The following is a 13,397-nucleotide window of genomic DNA, read 5'->3' on the forward strand; positions in this document are numbered from 1 at the left end:
GCTCAATAGAGACTCAAGTCCGTCGCCCGGCGTCAACATGGTGGATCTCAGCCACTCCATAAGCCAGCCAAAGTTCTCCTTTGGTGTCAACATGGCAGGGCTTGCAAGCCGCCACGGCAAAGACGAAGCAGAAAGCAGCCACTCCCGTGGCAACAATGAAGAGGAGGCCGATCCGCGCGACCGGCCCCAAGATGATGACAGGCGGTACCTGACAGGGGAGGGAATAAGACGCGTGCGGTATCAGCGTCCACTCTCCGAGCACCTCCTCCGCAAATATGAGCAGCAACACGACCGACGTCGGCACTACGATGTAGATGATGAGAGGAATTGTCGGTTTGATGCAGAGGTCAGGAGGTACCGTCAACATGATAGAAGCGACGACGGGTACAATCGTCGCGCTGAAGGAAGGTCAAGGGGGCAGGATAACATGGATAGGCACTGGGACTGTCCGTTCTTCAAACATTGCTGGGACTCAGGAATGAGCCGATTGCCAACAATCGAGAACTGCCCAGAATGCAAGCAAAGGAAGAAGGATGCCGCTAACGTGTCCGTGTTCAAGCGTCTAGGGCCTCTCCCGCCTCGGAACAAGCACGCTGAGTCCGCTCGGGTGGAAGATCTCGAGGAACCAGAGGACGATGAAGAAGATAAATATCATCGGCCCAGGTGGTGCCCTGATGGGCTCAGCCGTTCCCAAAAGCGAAGGGTTCAGCGTCTGCGTGGGTTGGAAGAAGCCGAAAGATTGTACCTGCACACGCTAAGGAAGGCACGGCCTGATCTGGCCGCCAAAATCCGGCGAGCCCTGGACGAAGAAGGTCGGCCACAAAGAAAAGAGTGGCGCCCCAAGCAGAGGAAAGCCGATGATGATACATCGGCTGGCACAAACATGGTCTTCATTCTTCCAACGGAGTTTAGCGCTCCAAGATTATATGAAGCACCTGTAGCGCAATTAGACTGTGGCCCACGGCCGGTCATCTTTGAGAAGCCAAAGGAAAGGAGTTACAGGCATCTGAAGGCCCTGTACGTACGAGGTTACATCAATGGGCAGCCTGTCAACAAGATGTTGGTGGACACCGGAGCGGCAGTCAACATTATGCCATACTCCATGCTACGTCGGTTGGGACGCTCCAGCTCGGATCTGATCAAGACCAACGTAACACTGAGCGATTTCAACGGCCAAGCGTCTGACGCACAAGGTGTTCTGAATGTGGATCTGACCGTAGGAAGAAAAATTGTCCCTACGACGTTCTTTATCGTCGATAGCAAGAGTACCTACGCTGTCCTACTAGGGAGGGATTGGATCCACGCCAACTGTTGCATTCCATCCACGATGCACCAATGCCTGATACAGTGGGATGGAGATGAAGTAGAAGTCGTCCGTGCAGATGATTCAGTCGAGGTTTCAACAGCCGGCATGGACATTTGGGAGACATCGGGCCAAGAGCCGCTCTCAGGTATCAATTTGGACGACTGTGAGCGCATCAACGTGACAAAGAACGGGGTTAGGCTGGTTTTATCCACCGGCCTGACCGTGTAACAAAAGCAAATGTCGATGGATAAACGTAGCGAGACCGATCCTTGTGATCGGCCCCCAAAAGATTTGTGAAGAGACATCACAAAACCTTCACCGAGAAAGCAACGGGAGGCCGATTCCAGCGATCGGCCAAAATTATCCTCACCATCCATTCTGCCTGGGTTCAACATGTTATCCAACAGAGCCGATACCATCAATTCTCTTGACAGAATCGGCTCCGGGGGGCACCCAGGTGGATAAAACATGAGGATATGCAGTAGAAGCGTCTCATCTTTTGATGATGGGTATGGGAGTATGGGGGCCGATACACAAGTCGGCCGAAAAATTCAAAAAATTTCGAGCATAGCCGATGCGCAGACATCGACTTAAGAATCAATGGAGCAGGGGGTGGATCTTCCCTTCAAGGACCGAGGAACGTGACATCTTCTAAGACCCTGACTGAACGTACAAGTCAGGGTAGGGGTGAGCCTGACGAAGGGAGCATATCTCTTCCAAGACCAGGAGAACCGCCGATGACGAAGCCATCGGCTGTCACGTGTTGACTCAGTAAACTGTCACTTCCAGGGGATGTTGCGCCCAGGGTTGGAGGGCGTCAGAAATGCGGGGACACCTTCATCAGAAGATTGCTGCAGCCTGCCGAAGATAATGAGCCGATCTGATCAGCAAGGCGCAAGGGTCGAACTGAAGAAGCTCGGGGGAGGGCGATTCGCCCTGAAATTGCATTACGAGTTGGAAACCGAGGATGATCGATGTGGTCGGCTCACTGCTATTCTCGCCCCGATTGAGGCTCGGGGGGCAGCTCACCTTGAAGGTTCTCTGTTCTGGAGAGCCGATTTCGTTGGAATCGGCTAACTCTGCATCACAACTTGCCTGAAGAATGGTGCTGATGTTGCGAAATTATTAGTTTCAGTATGCAAGACGATCCAGTGACAAGCCCAGAACTTTGTTGAGGGCCCCTACTCAGCGCCAGATTACTAGCCTGCTGGATCGGTTGTATAAACTGTCAACGGATGAAAGGTGATCAATTGATTGACCACGCACGATAGCACTCTCGGACATGATCGAGTCCAGGCCTGAATTACGGGTCCTCATCATTATTTCCACCCCGAGCCGAGGCTCGGGGGGCAACTTGCTACGAGAGGTCCTTTGCTATAGGAAAGCCGATTTTGCTAAAATCGGTTGGCTTTGCATCTCAGTTTGATGTTGAGCAATGGTTGCTGAAAGGGAACAGAGCAGGATTATAAGTGATGCCTGTCCTGCAGAAGTGGCAGCTTCGGCGTTTAAATTGATCCAGCAACAGTCCTAGGGTTCTTCTGAAGGCAAAGAGGATCTGGAAGGAAAGGATGCGGCAGAAGAATGTCTGAAAGGCCTAGGGTTTACACGATTATGGCTTGGCCTTGTTTGACCAGGAGTTTGGGCCCGGATGGATCTATCTCGAAATTTATCGTGAGAGACCGATGCAATGCTATCGGCTTGTTGGGCATTGACCAGTTTGGCAATCGGCAGAACTAGTACGAAAGACAATCGGCTAAATTATCGTAAAGGGAATCGGCAAAATCAATTTGGGGAATTTCTACATTGATAAAACCAGATTTCTTACATGGAAGAGCTGATTGCTCTCAAAAGAAAATGCTAGGGGATACATTGCCCCGTCTGCTACTGCTCCTAACCCTATGCTAAGGGCCCTATCTACGGGCCGTTGCTGCCCTCATCGTCGCCGTCGCCGCTGTCGGCGCTGCTCCCGGCCGGCTCGTCGTCGCTGCTCCAGCGGCCGCCGGCAGGACCTTCGTTGTCCTCGTCTTCCTCGTCGTCGTCGTCGTCGCTGTCGAAGTCGCTCAGATTCCCCGGCCAGGGGCAATGGCGCTTGGCCACCGGCTCATCGGGGAAGCTGTCGTCGTCGTCGTCCTCCTCTTCATCCTCCTCCATCTCCTCGGAGGTGGTGAAGTCGTCCCAGGAGAAGCGATCGTCATCGCTCTCCTCTTCCGCTTCCTCGTCGGCAAGGAAGCGGAGGTCGCTCTCCCCGTCCGTCGAGGATTTGTCGTCCTCCGACCAGAGGGAGAAGTCGTGGCTAGACTCCTCCCCGGCCTCAATGGCGCGGCGAATGTCGGCCGCGTGGGCCTCCGCCGGGTTCGGCTCCGGCGTCGGCGCGCGAGACGAAGAAGACGAAGAGGAAGAAGAAGACATGGTGGTACGGGAGGGTTTTTGGGGAGTGCTAATGCGAAGGGGATGGAGCGGAGAAGCTGCTCGATGCGGTTAAATAAAAGGGGACGAGGATTTAATTTTCGAGCAGTTTTCGAGGACATGGTGCCAAAACTGTCAAATCGTGCAGAGGAGTTGGGAAGGCAAGTCGTCATGATGAAGCGTACTGCGACGGTTCTGCTCTGCCACGACATGACCCCTCGGAGGAAAAACAGAGTGGTTTTGAAATTATCATTGCCAAAACCAGGGGGGCATGTGTTATCACCAGATTTTGGCTAATCAAGAGGTGGGCCGCGATCAAGATGGGCTTGGAAGATTACACGTAGAAGATCTCTAAAGCGGCCTTGCTCGGGGAATTTGGGCTAGGTTGCCCGTGTATCTTTAATTATGGTAGATTGAATCTAGATTAAAAGTTAGAGTTTATCTCGTGCACGGTTTAGTGCACGCCCACATTAGAAAGTCCCTCGGACTATAAATATGTACCTAGGGTTTATGGAATAAACAAAAACCAACGTTCAACCACAAACAAATCTCGGCGCATCGCCAACTCCTTCGTCTCGAGGGTTTCTACCGGTAAGCATCATGCTGCCTAGATCGCATCTTGCGATCTAGGCAGCGCAAGCCTGCCCGCGTTGTTCATGCGTTGCTCGTACTGAAGCCTTTTTGATGGCGAGCAACGTAGTTATCTTAGACATGTTAGGGTTAGCATTGTTCTTCACGTTACATGCTTTCGTAGTGCAACCCTTGCATGTCTAGCCGCCCTTACGCCTATCCTAGGCGTAGGGGCGGCACCCCGCTTGATCATAGTTTAGTAGATCTGATCCGTTACGATTGCTCCTTGTTCTACAAGGATTAGTTTAATATCTCGCAATAGTTAGGCCTTACAAAGGGGGAGGATCCAGCGGCGTGTAGGGTGACGTTTGCTAGCCCTAGAAAGGATGTTCCGGGGATCAACCTCGTGTTGGTTTTTAGGCCCTGTCTAGGATCGGCTTATGATCACCGTGCGCGAGCGCGAGGCCCAACCCGGAGTAGGATGATCCGATTATGCGGTGAAAACCCTAAATCGTCGTAGATCTCATTAGCTTTACCTTGATCAAGCGGGACCACCATATATTCGGACACCCCGTCCGAATCATGGGTGGATTGGCTCTTTGAGCCGATTCACGGGATAACCCGAGAGCCGATCGAGGCTCGTATTTAACGTTTACGTGTGTGCCCTGCAGGAAACTAAGCGAGGCATCATCCACACCTTCCCGACCGGGTATAGGTCAGGTGGCACGCCCTTGTGATAAACATCGGCGCGTGCGACCAGGAGACTTTGCGGGCCGTCGCTCAGAGGGACTGGGGCCAGCCGCAGCCCTAGTTGTTCCCGGCTCTACCGTGTTGCCCGTCTCTGCCCGCCAGGGGGTTTCTGACGTCAACAGATCCATTTAAGGGAACCTTGCTGCTGTTCTACAAACCTCTGCACTTGGAGGCCCAATACTGTCTACAAGAATAGAAGCGTGCGGAGACATCAAACATCCACCAATCATTTCCTCATCTAAGTGAGGGGAATGCTTGGGGTCTAGATCTTGGAGTCATTTGTTGATTTCCACCCTTGTTCTTCCTCTCTAGCTCCTTCATAGCATTTGTTGCTTTGGTGGGATTTGAGAGAGAAGGATTTGAGCACTTCTCTTGGTGTTCTTTCTTTGCATCCTTGCATAGTGTTGAGCTCTCCAATACGATTAGTTCGAGTGAGAGACTGACGTGGGCATTACCCTTCGGGTAACCGACATTGCCCTATCCTGTGCGGCCCAACGGGAGGCCCATGAAGATACCGATGGCAAGGTGGGCCACTAGGGCGGTGCCGAAGAGGATTCCTTGAAGAACAAGACGAAGAGGAGCCGAACAAGGAAAGTTTAGAGCTAGGTCTTTTGTAAACCTAGTCGTACTCGTACAGATCTCTTGAGACCTGGCCTCCTATATAAAGGCCAGGAGAGGGGCTATCGAGGGACACAATCAATCTTGGCAACTTTAGCCACCATAAGTCTAGAGCTAGGTCGCCGTAGCACTTAACCTCTCGACGAGATCACAGCCGAAACCTTCGGCACCCCATTGTAACCTGATATTTTCATAATCAAGATCAGACAGGCAGGACGTAGGGGTGTTACCTCATCGAGGGCCCTGAACCTGGGTAAATTGCTCTCCCCGCTTGTCTGTTAACCGATTGTTCGCATCAGCCTACAGGATTCCATCAACCCTAAGCCCCTACTGGAGGGCATTGTCGTGGAGCACCCCCGACAATTGGCGCCGTATGTGGGAACCCTGTCGGCACAAGATCCGTCATCGGTAGATCCAGTCATGTCGTCGACAGCTTCATCGACGCCATCATCATCACCGATCTTGGGAAGCCCGATTCGATTCGGCTCCTACGAGTTCACCCCGCACAGCGACTCGTCTCGCTCTACTTTTTCAGATCTGCAAGGGAACATGTAGATGATGTTTGGCAGTGTCCACTACAACGTCAACGCAGAAGGAGTCCTCCAACTGCTGGAGTCGTGCGCTCCCAGATCAGCAAGAAAATCACCACCATTGGCCATGGGGCCAAGCCTGTCGTCGTCAGTCGATCTTTCGGCTGGCTTGACGGACTCGACAAACTCCTCCCCGCCATCGACTCCTCGATCGACGTCTTCAATGTCAGTCGGATCTGATAACCCCGCGTCATCAGAGATGACTTCGTACTACTGCTTGAACTGCGACACCAGGCACGGGCTGGGATCGAGCGACACGTCGTTCATCTGCAGCGCCCAGTACTCATCGGGAGAAGACAGCGTCGACAGTGTCACCAAGGAAGTCACCTGGAAAGCGGCGCACCATCAAGTCTACGCTGCCAACAACACAGGAAACGCAAGGAACGGGGGAGGCGGAGAGCACACTCCTCACTCCAGCAGGCGACGAAGCTTTCAAAACAGTGCCAGTAACAATACTAGCGATTACACCATCGCGGAGGAAGAATGGGCAGCTGCCAGGGCAGCCGTGCTTAATAACACCCCACTCCCCGCTGGAACTTCAGTCGGGACCCTTAATGCCTACCGCGAGATATTGGACAAGAATCGGGAGCGGTTGTTAGTCGAGCAAACCACCCTCGAGAAACACCTGCTTGCGGCAGAACAATCTAGCGAACGGCGGAGGGGCTCGCGAGGAAGCGCTTCCCGAAGCAGTCAAGGCGCGGGGAAACATCGATCAAGGTTATCCAGATTATCGGAAGACGATGCTAGGGAAATAACGTCAAACTTATCTAGATCGTTCATGACCACGGATACCGCGGGGATGCTGAGGCCAAAAACCGTCGAGGGAGCAACTGCCAACCTCGCAGCGTACCTTGTTAACCAACGACCCGAAGGTTCCATGGTTCAAGCACACCGGGGCGCTTTGGAAAGCCTCGCGATCCTGGGAGACAAACTAGTTCCACGAAAAGAAAAAGCCTCGCCCCAAGTCGGAGGTTCAAAGCACCGTTCAAGGGACGCCCGAGACGAGATTACTCAGAGCAGAATGGATAAAGCCAGGCGACGGCGAGCCGCGAGGGGAGAAGACGATAGTGACGCCTCGGAAGAAAGCGAGGAGTACGACGGTGAACTGAGGGTGCTGATTGCCTGAGTTACAAGATCCGCGAAACAATGCCACCCAAGAAGTTCAAACCTACCCCTACGTACGCCGCGAAGTATGACGGGCAGCAGGAGCCAAGGTCATGGATAGACGATTACCTGCAGACTGTGATTTTACACAAAGGAAACCAGATAGCAGCCATGCAATGCCTACAGCTTTACCTGAAAGACTCGACACGGGCCTGGCTGAGAGGTCTGCCGAAGGGATCCATCAAATCATGGGACGACCTGGTGGACGCTTTCGTCGCCAACTTCCAAGCGACGTACAAAAGGCCAGTTGGGATCGAGGAGCTACGGCATTGCCAGCAGAAACAGAAGGAGTCGATGCGTGCATACATCGGTAGGTTCACCAAACTCCTGAACGCTGCCGAAGACGTTTTTGTCGACATAGCAATCGATACCTTCAGCGATGGCATCCGACGTGAAACGTACATAGAAGAAATCGGGCGCAAGAAGCTGAAAACCATAACCAAGTTAATGGAAATCACCAACAGCCGAGCCGATGGTGAAGACAATGTACGAAGACCGCGACAACGCAGTGACGACGAGGACGACGATCAGCCGAAGAATGATTCGGGTGGTCGCAGGGATCGTCGCAAGAAGAGGAAGGACCGCCGCTACGACGACAACAATTTGGTAGCCGCTGGATATTCCGGTCGGCAAGATGATCGGTATGATGATAGGCGAGATGATCGACAGGACGGCAATCAGAGCAACTCTAGGAATCGTAGTAACTACAAGCCACGACCTCAGAGGACCCCCGAGCAACCCTTCGCTGAGCAGATAAACGCACCTTGCTATCTGCATGCATACATCGACTCCAAAGACAATAAAAAGAAATCAAGCCACTTGCTCAGAGATTGTCGACAGTTCATCGAGATGCAGAAGCTCATTCAGCAGCAGCAACCGCCACCACCACCACCTCCACCTCAGCATCGGGTCCAGCGGAGTTCAGCCCCACAACCCTAACGAGTCCTTTCCACCGCCTCGTGGGCAAATGAGCATGATTCACAGGACTGGTGTTTCAAGGAGGGAGATGAAGAAGCTTACCCAAGAAATCAACCTGGCGGAAAGTATCATGGCCAATATCCCTAAGTATATCGACTGGTCATCCCAGACTATCACGTTCAGTAGGGCAGATAACCCGATGACAATCCCAAAGCCAGGACATGCTGCGCTAGTTGTCGAAGCGCAAATTGGAGGATTTAAGATGAGCAAAGTTTTTATGGACGGTGGAAGCGGGCTAAACCTGATATTCCTCGACACAATTAAAACTACGGGAATTACGATGAGGATGCTAGAAGAGACAGATACCTGTTTTCATGGGATCCTCGCAACCTCACCGGCGTACTCTATTGGCAAAGTGTATCTGAACGTCGTCTTTGGTAAACCCGACAACTTCAGGAAAGAAAAGATCGAGTTCGAGGTGGTCAATTGAGAATCACAGTACAATTCTATACTCGGAAGATCAGCTTATGCCAAGTTCATGGATGTGCCGCACTATGCATACCTCAAGCTGAAAATGCCTGGGAACAACGGGACAAACATCACAGTCTATGGAAGTTTTTCACGCTCGGATAATTATGATCGCGATTTCCAGAGGATCGCTGCAAAGTTTGGGCTCATGCAGGAGGCTGTCGATCTCCCTCCAAAATCGTCGGCACGCGATAGCAAGGAAGATGAACGCATCAGGAAGACGAAGAAGAAGCCAGCCGATCTTACTTTAGAAGCTTCGACAGTAAAAACTTCAGCAGCCAATGGTACAGCGGCCTTAGAAGAACACAAAACGCTGGCAATCACTGCCGGGACCCCTGGCGAAACCAATGACGCTTCCGAAATCGCTGACGCGGTGATCAAGCCAGAAGATAAGAAGAACCCTCCTCTTTCTTAAGAGGATGGGTAGCATTTAGTTTTCTCTTTTCTTTTCAACAGGGCTTCTTTTCGCCCCTAAGTCCCTCGCTTACTTTATTAATGAGAACTTAAGTTTTTGTTTCCTTGAAAAGTATTGCAGTAGTTCGGAACACCCAAACCACATCGTCATGAGCCTGGTTTGCATATTTTGGCGAACGTTGAGGCAATGAAGAACACGTCCAAAGCCTCTGAAATTCAAGTGCTAAAGGATGCGAAAACAACGAGGACCCAGCTATTGTCTTTTCGCTATAAGATGCCTCAACGAGTGCTGTAAATAGCAAGAGACGTGAAACACATATACTAATGACCCCACGTTTGGCACTTTGCTTATGGAAGTACCAAAGAACGACGGAGTCATCGGCAGAATTAGTGCTCTCGATATATTCGGGAGCTGCTGTCAAGACATGCATCGGTTGAAAGCAAAGTTGCACATACAACGGGTTTAGCAAGACCCGCAACATGAGCTGATCACTCAAACAATTTTCTGACCAACGAATACACATACGCTTAAACGAGCAATTAAGATTTGCTCCTTCAAAATTTGCCAAACGACATTAAGATGGTAAAAATGCATGTACATGCACGTACCAATAAAAGTAGTTTAAACTTAAAGACCCAAAAAACTCGGGTGTAATAAGAAACCAAAGTCTTCTATTTACAGTAGGAGCATGACCCTGAATTACCCTTGTGGAGTCTCTTTTTCTTCAGGTGCCTTCGAGTCATTTTCTAGCCTGTCGACAATTATATTGGCAGGCAGTACTACCTTCGGGTAGAGAAGCTCCAAATCACCCACTGCATTGGCGATGGACAGAAGGTTTGCAGAAGGATAACGCGCAAGGACGAGGGCAAGTGTAAATCTGGCTCCCGCAAAAACTTGAGCTCGCACCAAGTCTCGGATCTTCTTGGCATTGCTGAATTCTGACATTAAAGTTAACAACGTGGGAGGAACTGCGTTCAAAGGAAACATCGTCTTCCATATTACTCTCAGCCCCTTGTTGCACTTGTAGAAGAACCGATGCACCTATTGGACCCGGTCTTGGAACTTCGCGACAGTCGAAGCTTTCGACTGTTCCCTCCAGAAAACTTCGTCTGCTGATGATAGCTGGGTCAGTGCGTTTACACGCTTGATGGCGTGCAAGACACACGTCCGTTGGGAACCCCAAGAGGAAGGTGTTATGCGTACAGCAGCAAGTTTTCCCTCAGTAAGAAACCAAGGTTATCGACCAGTAGGAGTCAACGAACACGTGAAGGTTGTTGGTGGCGGAGTGTAGTGCGGCACAACACCAGGGATTCCGACGCTAACGTGGAACCTGCACAACACAATCAAAGTACTTTGCCCCAACGTAACAGTGAGGTTGTCAATCTCACCGGCTTGCTGTAAACAAAGGATTAAATGTATAGTGTGGAAGATGATGTTTGTTTGCGAAGAACGATAAAGAACGAGTTTGCGGTAGATTGTATTTCAGATGTAAAAGAATGGACCGGGGTCCACAGTTCACTAGTGGTGTCTCTCCAATAAGAAATAGCATGTTGGGTGAACAAATTACGGTTGGGCAATTGACAAATAGAGAGGGCATAACAATGCACATACATATCACGATGACTACTATGAGATTTAATCGGGGCATTACGACAAAGTACATAGACCGCTATCCGAGCATGCATCTATGCCTAAAAAGTCCACCTTTAGGTTATCATCCGAACCCCTTCCGGTATTAAGTTGCAAACAACGAGACAATTGCATTAAGTATGGTGCGTAATGTAATCAACACAAATATCCTTAGACAAAGCATTGATGTTTTATCCCTAGTGGCAACAACACATCCACAACCTTAGAACTTTCCATCATCGTCCCGCAGTTCAATGGAGGCATGAACCCACTATCGAGCATAAATACTCCCTCTTGGAGTTACAAGTATCAACTTCGCCGAGCCTCTACTAGCAACGGAGAGCATGCAAGAACATAAACAACACATATATGATAGATTGATAATCAACTTGACATAGTATTCCATATTCATCGGATCCCAACAAACACAACATGTAGCATTACAAATAGATGATCTTGATCATGATAGGCAGCTCACAAGATCTAACATGATAGCACAATGAGGAGAAGAAAACCATCTAGCTACTGCTATGGACCCATAGTCCAGGGGTGAACTACTCACACATCAATCCGGAGGCGATCATGGCGATGAAGAGTCCTCCGGGAGATGAATCCCTCTACGGCGGAGGTGCCGGAGGCGATCTCCTGAATCCCCCGAGATGGGATTGGCGGCGGCGGCGTCTCTGGAAGGTTTTCCGTATCGTGGCTCTCGGTACTGGGGTTTTCGCGAGGAAGGCTTTAAGTAGGCGGAAGGGCAGGGTTAGAGGCGGCGCGGGGGCCCCACACCATAGGGCGGCACGGGCCCCACCCAGGCCGCACGGCCCTATGGTGGCGGCGCCTCGTCGCCCCACTTCGTAATCCCTTCGGTCTTCTGGAAGCTTCGTGGAAAAATAAGACCCTGGGCGTTGATTTCGTCCAATTCCGAGAATATTTCCTTTGTAGGATTTCTGAAACCAAAAACAGCAGAAAATAGCAACTGGCTCTTCGGCATCTCGTCAATAGGTTAGTGCTTGGAAAATGCATAATAATGACATAAAGTGTGTATAAAACATGTGAGTATCATCATAAAAGTAGCATGGAACATAAGACATTATAGATACATTTGAGACGTATCAAGCATCCCCAAACTTAGTTCCTACTCGTCCTCGAGTAGGTAAACGATAACAAGGATAATTTCTGAAGTGACATGCTATCATAATCTTGATCAATACTATTGTAAAGCATATGAGATGAATGCAGCGATTCGAAGCAATGGTAAAGACAATGAATAAACAACTGAATCATATAGCAAAGACTTTTCATGAATAGTACTTTCAAGACAAGCATCAATAAAACTTGCATAAGAGTTAACTCATAAAGCAATAGATTCTTAGTAGAAAGCTTTGAAGTAACACAAAGGAAGATATAAGTTTCAGCAGTTGGTTTCAACTTCAACATGTTTATCTCATGGATAATTGTCAACACAAAGTAATATAACAAGTGCAATAGGTAAACATGTAAGAATCAATGCACACAGTTGACACAAGTGTTTGCTTCTAAGATAGAAAGAAGTAGGTAAACTGACTCAACATAAAGTAGAAGAATGGCCCTTCGCAGAGAGAAGCATGGATTACTATGTTTGTGCTAGAGCTTTTCATTTTGAAAACATAGAAACAATTTTGTCAAGGGTAGTAATAAATCATATGTGTTATGCATAATACATCTTATAAGTTGCAAGCCTCATGCATAGATTACCAATAGTGCTCGCACCTTGTCCCAATTAGCTTGGATTAACACGGATTATCATTGCATAACATATGTTTCAACCATGTGTCACAAAGGGGTACCTCTATGCCGCCTGTACAAAGGTCCAAGGAGATAGATCGCATTTGATTTCTCGTTTTTGATAGATCTCAACTTAGGACATCCATACCGGGACAACATAGACAACAGATAATGGACTCCTCTTTAATGCATAAGCATTCAACAATAATATTCTCATAAGAGATTGAGGATTAGTGTCCAAATTGAAACTTCCACCATGATCCATGGCTTTAGTTAGCGGCCCAATGTTCTTCTCTAACAATATGCATACTCAAACCATTTGATCATGAAAATCGCCCTTACTTCAGACAAGACGAACATGCATAGCAACTCACATGATATTCAACAACGGTGTAAAAGTTGATGGCATCCCCAGAAACATGGTTATCGCTCAACAAGTAACTTATAAGAAATAAGATACATAAGCTACATATTCTTTACCAAATAGTTTTTAAGGCTATTTTCCCATGAGCTATATATTGCAAAGACAAAGAATAGAATTTTAAAGGTAGCACTCAAGTAATGTACTTTGGAATGGCAGAGAAATACCATGTAGTAGGTAGGTATGGTGGACACAAATGGCATAGTTTTTGGCTCAAGGATTTGGATGCACGAGAAGTAATCCCTCTCAATACAAGGCTTAGGCTAGCAAGGTTGTTTGAAGCAATCTCAAGTACAACCGGTACAGCAAAACTTACAT

This window comes from Lolium rigidum, chromosome 3, assembly GCF_022539505.1.
Source record: "Lolium rigidum isolate FL_2022 chromosome 3, APGP_CSIRO_Lrig_0.1, whole genome shotgun sequence".
Taxonomy (NCBI): domain Eukaryota; kingdom Viridiplantae; phylum Streptophyta; class Magnoliopsida; order Poales; family Poaceae; genus Lolium; species Lolium rigidum.